Source organism: Myotis davidii, unplaced genomic scaffold (genome assembly GCF_000327345.1).
Source record: "Myotis davidii unplaced genomic scaffold, ASM32734v1 scaffold107, whole genome shotgun sequence".
Lineage (NCBI taxonomy): Eukaryota > Metazoa > Chordata > Mammalia > Chiroptera > Vespertilionidae > Myotis > Myotis davidii.
Window position 1 is genome coordinate 3,287,868 of NW_006383012.1, and position 9,431 is coordinate 3,297,298.

Here is a 9,431-nt window from a genome sequence, read left to right on the forward strand (position 1 = left end):
AAGTTTCCTCCTAAAAGACATGTCCTGATAGCCTCCAGGGGCATAGTCAATACACTGCATTTACTTGAGTTATGGTAAGATGCAAAGTTCAGCTTAACAGCATTTTGCTAAGATCATTATTAATTACTTTTATTAGAGTAAAATCAAAGCAACATTAGAAATGATCTAAGTCAACTTCTTTAATTTGAGGTATGAAACTGAGGCCCAGAGATATGAGAATTTGCATTTGACATGGCAACTAAAACTCTAGTTTTTGTCTATAAGTTAAAACTCTCTTTCAATACTACTATGCCAACTCTACCATTCTCTCATCTATTTAGAAAATCTAGAGGACAGGTTCACAAACCAGGAAGGCTAAGCTCATCCACCAGTCTATATTGTGATATTCTTCTGTCACTCCCACCTCCCATGTACTTGACTTAGTCATCTAGTCACTGACTATTAAGTGGGACCTTCAGGTAGTGATTAGGTAAAGAGAAATCAGGAGGGTGAGGTCTTCATGATAGAACTAGAGATTTTAGAAGAAGATACCAGAGAGCTTGTTCTTTCTCTCTCCACTGTGTATAAAGGTGGGGTCATCTGCAAACCAGGAAGAGGGCTCTCATCAGGACCTGACCATGCTGGCACCCTGACCTTGGACTTCCCAGCCTCCAGAACTGTGATAAACAGCTGTTAGTTAAGCCACCCAGTCTATGTTATTTTGTTATAGCAGCCTACAGTAACTAATACAGTAGGTGTGGTCAGATTATGACATGTAAGAGGCTCTTGCCTTAGTAATTCACAGGCCTTCTATTCTTTACTCACAAACATGTCTATTATTATACAGGAAGTCTCCTGTTTGCCAAGCAGAGTTTAATGTGAGCATAGTTATCCAAAGGAAAGCTGGTGTCTATATATTCATACCAGTTTGGTTGTTTAAACAGAACACATTTTTAAATATAGCACTTACTGATGGCTACTGATAGTTGAAAAAGCCAACAGAAGGCGGAAATCACAAAAGGTAACACGTGATGGAAACCTAATACTTTCAGACTCTATTACAAATGTTTCATATGGATTTTCTCATTAAGTTATGTCAATAGCCCTATTAAGTAGATACTATTACAGAGAAAATAAAGTTAATTAGCTCACTGTAGGCATATAGGTAGTCCCTTTTGGAAGTCTGACCTAAATTAGCTCCTGGATTGCGTGGTATTTTTATGGGATTCTTTGTATTTTTATACTGATTTCTCCAATAGTGTTGTATACATTTTTTAGTTTTCACCAACTCGGTCAATAATAGCCTGAGAATTCTATTACAATGTATTGAATGGGGCCAAAGTAATTTCATCATCCTATATTCTTCCTGTTTTGTTTACCTCATCGTGAATGTTCATTGGGCATAATGATGTTCTCTACAGCAATAAATATATTTTCAGTGGACTGAACCACTCTGGCTCTTTCAGCTACTTCAAAGTACATCATTTTTTCAAATACACTCATCTATCATTGCACTTCTTTGGAAAAAAATTCGTTTAGAATACCTGGTAAACAGACTGTGATTTTCTCCATAATTACGCCATTAGACTTCATTTTCTACAAATATATATTCGCAGCAAATCATTGTGTCATACTTTGGCTTGAGTCAGCATCAAGGTATGTGAAGGGCATGTTTTTTTGTCTCAAAAATGAATAAGCTGTTTTCTCCAATTATGTTCTCAGTGTGTTATACGCCTTTTTAAACTAGTATCATCACACAGTCTCTCCTTGTAGTTACTGTCTAGTCAAAATGCATAGTCCACTGAATTATTTGAAAACAAATCAACTTTAGGTAGGCAAATGTTACTGTTCTCACAAAAGTCATTTTTTGCTTATCCAACTTTCAAAAGTATCTTATGAGAAGAAAAACTTTTCCCATCTTGATTAGTCATCCCTGATGTACCTATAAAGGAGTTCGCATAGAAAATTCACTAAGTTTTTATGACAGAAACTGAATTCAATTTTTTATCTTATTGGTATAGAGGGAGCAAAAATAGTTATAAAAATGTGTAACTTTAAAAAAGCCTACTGTCTTCTATGAGCCAGGCTCAGAGTTAGGGACAATCAAATTCATCATTCTACTTAATCTTTACAATATTCTTGTAAACAGCACCTTCTTATTTTTTTTTGTTGTTGTTGTGGTTAATCCTCACCCAAGGATATGTTCCCATTGATTTTTAGAGAGAGTGGAAGGGAGGGGGAGAGAAACATCAATGTGAGAGAGACACATCGATTGGTTGCCTCCCATATGCGCCCTGGGCCAGGTTTCAAGCCTGTAACTGAGGTACATGCCCTTGACCAGAATTGAATCTGTGACTCTTCAGTCCACAGGTCATGCTCTACCCACTAAGCAAATCTGGCTAGGGCAGCACCATTCTCATTTTCTAGAAGGTGAAGAAATTCAAGTTTCCAGGACTTTAGAACTAGCCTGCTATTGCAGCACCAGTTACCTATTTATATGTAATCAACAACGCCAAAACCTAGGGGCTTAAAACAATGATTTATCGTTTCAACTTATTTCTTCTCACAGTTCTGGGTTGGCTGGCTGGTTTTCCCGTTAGATTCCCTCCAGTGGCTACACGCAGCTGGAGAGTTGGCTGAGGGCAGGACTCAGCTGGGAGAGTTGGGATGACTTGGGATGGCTGCACCTCTCTCTCCCTATGGTCTTTCAATTTCAAAAAAATAAGATGGCCAGGTCCTGATGAGAGCTCTCTTCCTGGTTTGCAGATCACCTCGCCTTTTTACACAGTGGAGAGAAAAGGGTATCATTACATGAAGTCAACTATTTTTTTTTGTCCCATCATAAAACTGAGTTCATAGGGCAAACTGCCACTCTGAAATCTAGACAGGCGAATTCAGAAAGTCACACCTGAGATCTCCTTCTGAGGAACTAAAGCAGCAGGGGCCATGAACTTGTAGGGATACTTTAGTGGAGAGTGGTTGGTGGCTCACTGTGGACTAACTTGAGAATGAGACACTTTTAAGGTTGTAGCCTCAGGGTAGGGGCACACATTAGTGGGTTTTACCCCCAGGAATCCCACCAAAGAATTCTTTCTAATGGTAAACAGCCCTCCCCGCCCCCCCTCCCCAAAAATTCCCTCATGGCTCTGGCAGAGGGAGGGAAAGAATACCATTGTGAAAAAAGACCCAGGAGGAGAGAAGCTAAGACACACTTGTGAAGGTCACAGCCTAGAGGCACAAACCCACTAAAAGATTTAACCATGAGATTATAGACTATTCCCCACCATCACATCATACCACCACACCAACCGGACTTCAGTATAACAATGCAGCTGAAGAGGTGCAAGGCCCAGATGATATCTAAGTACCCTATGATTCCACCCATATGTGGAATCTAATGAACAAAAGGAACTTACAAACAAAATAGAAACAGACTCATAGACAAAGAGCAGGCTGTCAAGGGGAGTTGGGGAGGTAGGAGGGTTTGAGTTGGGGGTGGTGGAGGAATTGAGCAAAAAGGGTGAAAAAAGAGAAAAAAAAGAAAACAAAAGAGGAGTTCTTAAGGAACTCTAACAACAACAGAAACAAAAACAAGGGCATTAAAGAAAATGGAAGCCTCTGGCATCTCCAGCTACAGCAAACATTAAACACAGCCCCACCCCAGCCTGGTTAACAGAAATCCTCATGCTAACAGTCCATTTATCTCAGTTCCAATTACCTGATCCCTCACATTCAGCTTTCAACCAAAAATACAAGGCATGCTAGAACACAAGAAAACACACAGACTGAAGATACAAAGCAAGTATCAGAACCAGCTTCAGATCTAAGACACATTTTGGAATGCTCAGACAGAAAACTTAAAATAACCTGGATTAATATGTCAAGGACTCTATTTAAGAAAAAGTAGACAACCCACAAGGATAGATGGGTACAGTAAGTAAAGAGATGGAAACTCTAAGAAGGGATCAAAGGAAATGCTAGAAATTAAAAATGCTGAAACAGAAGTGAAGAATGCTTTTGAGGGGCTCATCAGTTAACTGGACACGACTGAGGAAAGAGCCAAGGAGTGTGAAGATACGTTAGTAGAAATTTTCCATGCCATAATATAAAGAGAAAAATAATGGGCAAAAAAAAAAAGGAGTTTCTGTAAGAACTGCAGAACAATGTTAAAAGCTGTAACATGCATAATTAGAATAGCAAAAGCCAAAGAGAGAACAGAAGAATATTGAAGTCATAATGTCTGAGAATTTTCCAAAATTAGTGATTAATACCAAACAACAGATCCAGGAAGCTCAGATAACACAAAGCAGAATAACAACCAAATATATACATCAGGGCATAGCATATTCGCTAATGTGGACGAAAGGGGCCACACGCTGACCTGACAAGCTCAGGGAAGGCCTGCGTGGCGGCCTAGCAGACTCAGAGACCTAAAATAACCACAAAGGACGGTCTGAAATTAAACTTTAACTAAAAGCAGTGATGGTGGGCAGTTATGTCCTAGGCCAGTATCTTCACTGACAAGATCAACTTTGAACCTTACATTCCTTCATTGTCATGTTAATTGATCCTGCACCCACCTAGGTATGTGTCCATCATTTTACTTTTTATCCTATCCTAGAGGTTTCCCGGCTTCGCTTAATCCCACCTCCTTAAATCTGTCACCAATGAATTTCATGTATAAATACTGATGTAACCCTGCCATTCTCCGGAGCACTATCTCAATTCTTTGAGGTTCTGCTTCCCAGCATATGTCGACAGTTTGGCTCAAATAAACTCACAAAAATTCTTTACAGGTTTCAATGGTTTTTTACATTAACACTAACATAAACCCCAAGAAAGCTAGTAGGCTTCCTGCCAGGCTGTTCTTTGTTATTCTAGAATTATTCTGTCCATGATCCTTCTTCTGCTTAAAATCTGCATAGCTGGGCAGTAATAACTGAGTTCAACAGAACCGCAAACCCTTCTAACAGTTGCTGGGGTCCATATATAAGGTTCCTTTCTCTTAGTGGCCCCTGATTTGGAGAGAGAAGACAGAGCAGAGCATGTACCCATTTCCCCAGATACTGGATTACTGGGATTCATAGCCCAGGATTGGAGGTGGGGCTTGGGGAAGGATCTCCCCAATGTCTCTCTACCTCTTTTGAGATAACAAAGGTGAGAAAAAGACAACTCATGATGTAACATCAGTGCTTCCTGACAACAGCAGTCGCTGTGTGAGCAATATAGGTACAGCTGTGTGCTCACTTCCTCCATCTTCGGGAAGCTCAAAACAAAAGCCAAGGATTCATATAAGGTTGTGGCTGTGAAAATTAGGAACCTTTTCAAAGGCTCAAGAAAGCCATCTAGAGACTAAATAGGACTCATTTTGTTACTCTCTATTCAGAATTTAGGACAGATTTGTACTTGTAGTAATGTCCTTATTGGATAAATAATAGCATCTCCTAGTTGTCAAAATTATTTGCATTAAAACTCAGTTTAGACAATGCAATAAAGTGCCCTTCTTAGCTCACTGTGTCCCGATCATGATGAATGGTGTGATTAAACCTTGTCTGTCTTCTCCCTAACATGATTAAGAAGGATTGGTTATTAGATAAAGGTACAGAATAAAGACAAATGCATCCAGCAGAAGCCAAAGTCATTGCTAAACGGATGCACCCAGGTCGTGGGTACAAATGGCACCACAGTATGTTCCTGGGGTGGCCAAAGAGCACAAAATACAATTTAGGTCTTTACATCAACAGCAGAGCTACACTGGTCTGGGAGAAGGCAAATGAGTGGGGAAGAGTTAGAATAAAATTTGTGCAAAACCAGAGGCTGCTGTCACTGAGAATCAACTCCAAAATGCCACATTTTCATACATGTGATCCAAAAGCCTTTCATCTCTGTTCATCTCCTAGCAGGGAGTCTTATTTACTATGGAGTTAGCCTTGGGAAATCAAGGTTCCCCCAAGGAATTCATGTTGAAGTCTTCTATGGATAGGTCAACCAAAATATTTATTGAGTATCATAATAAACAATAAAGGTGGGCTAGATGTAACAAGTGTAACATCTAATAATATGTCTTAGTCCTCATCTTTGAAAGGCCTGCACTTTAGTTGGGGTGGTAAGACTCACAATTATATTCCTGGCTGAGATGACGAACCTCACAAGGAAGCAGAGTGTCACTGGGGAATCAATGTCATGAGTCCACAAGTCATCGCATCAGCAACTCAACACACATTAAAAATGCGGTATTCAGGTCTAGATTCAGTTTCCACCTACAGCACTCCCTTGCTGTGTGATCTTGAGAACTTAGCTCAACCTCTTTTGGCCTCAGCTTCTAAATCTGTAAAACAGAATGCAAATGTGTGTGAGAGACTTCAGTGGAGCCGATCCAGTAGTGGGGACCTGGTAGATGACAGCTATTCCTGTTTCTAACTTCAATCAGCACTAGAAACATCAACCAAGTATTTTGAAATGTGTTTGTTTGTACCAAATTGTTTTGTTATGTTTTTTCTCCATCATGAACCTGAAAGGATGTTCACAAAGATGTGTCTGCAACCCTCGCTGAGTTCATGAGCACGTGTGGCTGTGAAGGGGAAACACTTGGATTTGCCAAGATTTCGACCTGGAAGGGCCAGGAAGCAGCACAGATGGAGAGTATGGAGACCCTAATTCTTATCCAGTTTACTTGTCATTGTAAATGGTACTTTAAGCTAAGTTTCTTACCTAAGTCTTTCTTTCTTTTATTTTTAATCAAATGAGAAAGACTGAAACTTCCACTTACTGTGTCAGCCGTTGTGATAAGCAAATTCTGAGCATACTACCTCATTTCATTCTTACTCCAAACCTTCAAAGAACCTAATTTTACCTGTCTTTTGCAGATCATGGAACTGAAGAGAATGGCATCTGGTGCCCAAAGTTTCATGGCAAAGCAGAACCATGTAGATCAATTCCTCTCAACCACGTTCTGGCAAGTACCACCTTGCATAAACTATTCAGCGCCTCTTAATCTCAATGCTCTCATCTGTAAAATGGAGATAACAACACATATTCTGGGGGCTTATCAGTATTAAAATAGTTACTATGTGTTGTGTCAAGACCAGTCCCTGACACTTAGTTGATGTGTGTTAAATGGTACCTGTGAGGACATAGGCCACAATCTGATGCCAGAATGGTCAGGTGATAAGGATGCATTGGAAATATCTGCATCTGGACACAGTTTCAGAGAAGTAATATTGGCCCAGATGGGCTTCTGTGAAGGCCCTGTCTCTAATCCCCTTAAAGCTGCCTGGTTGTTCCTGCCTTCCTGTGTGGGGGTCCAACTCCCAGGTCTTTTCAGAGGTGCAGATGAGAAAAGCAGCCAAGATACAAGGCTACCCAGTTCACAACAGGGCCAAGAGATTTATTAAAAAGCGTATTTAGTGAGCACCTACTAGGTGTCAGGCCTTCTTCTAGGTGTGAGTTCACATCAGTAAACAAGAGAGACAAAGATCCCTACACTCACGGAGCTTCCTACTATCCAGCAGAGGGAAAGGCATTCAACATCATAAATAAGTAAATTACAGAGCATGTGAGAAAATGAGCAAAGTGCTATGAAAAAAATCAGGATAGGGATTGGAAGCGGGGGGGGTGGGGTAGATTGTGACAGCGTTTAAATTGGTTTTCCGTGAGTCTCACCCAACCAGCATCATTAAACTCAAGATAATAGCTCTGAGCTGAATCTGCAGATGTTGAATGCTGCTTTGTGTGAAAAGTGGATTGAAATGATAATTTAAGAATAATTATTTTAATTGATGTTTGCGTATCAGAGAGGCAGTGAGTTCAGTGGTGGGACGAGAAGGCATGTTTGTGCTCAAGGATGTTCATCCTCACTTATTTGAATAAATTTTCCATGCAAGTCTCATTTCCGATGCAAGGTAACCCTTGCAGGTAATCATGAGAGGTCTCTTTACCTAGAAATAGCGTCTAATTTGTTCTCTTCTGGTGAGCAGAGAGGGTTGAAAGCAGCTGTGAGAAACCTCAAAATTATCAGCCAAATATTAGAGGAGCGACTCAGCCAGGTGGCTAAAATAGCACCACTGTGCATGTTATTCTAACCTGCCCATATGCAGGTGGCAGAAGCTCATGAGAAATTTTCTGCCACTCAGTAGTTAAGAGACTCCTCTCTTTTCAATGAAAAGAATTACACTATGTATAATATCTATAATCATTTCATGCCCTAATGATACCAAACAACCACTACAAGTGCTGTTGCCAAATAATACATAACTACCTGGAAAGATAATCAAACTATATTGTAACTTGACAAAACTGTATGTGTGGTATGATACTATTTTAAAATAGTATTGTTTATATAGAAGTTCAAAGAGACCAAAACATTAACAGAGGTTATTTCTGGGTGGTGGACTTCTGGGTGACTTTTATTTTCTTCTTTTTATGAGATAAAAGCATGCCATCTGCCAAAAGAACATGTAAACCAGAAAGGTTATATTTAAAATATAATAACAAATAAATCCAGTCACCCATGAATGTATAGCCTTATTCTCACCAAAAGACTTGACATCCCTTTGACTATTGGCCTGCACCCTCATTGTACCTTGCATGTGTGCCATTTGAGTAGAAGGCCGCTCTAGTAACCTTTTCGTAAATTCTAGTGAATAGTTAACAAGGGGTTCTCTCTCCCACTCTCTCATTCAAAAAATAAAATTTTATAAAAAAAATTCCTGATTTTTAGTGTTTGCCAATTTCCATGGTGTTAATACTCCCTCCATGCTCAGTTTTAAGCTACCAATATCATGTACCTGGACATGGTACCTCATGTATTAAAAATTCCAGAATTTGGAATGTCCATGTTATTAAATGAACGAAGAAACCTTACAGAAACAACTAATTGAGACCTGGATCATCAAATGCCATCCTAGCAAAAGACCTTGCATTATGTCCCTGAATGAGGATTTGGGAAGAAGTGTTCACAATGGAAAGGCTCTGCGAGCCTTTATATGATACCCTGGTACACCACGGGTCATGTTCACATTGGTCTGACTACAGATTTACGCATGGAGCAAAACTGGCCTTTTACATTGTTGGGTCACTGATACTTCTCTGTTCTCTGGGAAAGAAAGGGGCAGAGAAGCCATAGGATCTTTTGCTAGCAGAAAATTTGCTGCTTTCTTTCTTAAATAACCATTCTTGCAAGGAATAATTTTTTTCACTTAATAGTCTGAAGATACAGATTCTAAAATTTTTAATATATGAAGTTTCCTATAGAGTGCTTTAGGAACCTTTTCAGAGATTCTTTTGGAAGGAGGAAGCCAGGTCATTTCAACACAACCTTTGCTGCATGTGGGTGGGAGTGGAGCTTTAGCTTCTGAGAAAGGCAACGAGGATTCACCCTGAAGCCAGATTATTGCATAATATCACACGACAATGGCATTTGCACTGAGAAACTATCTGAGGTAGGTGGGGGT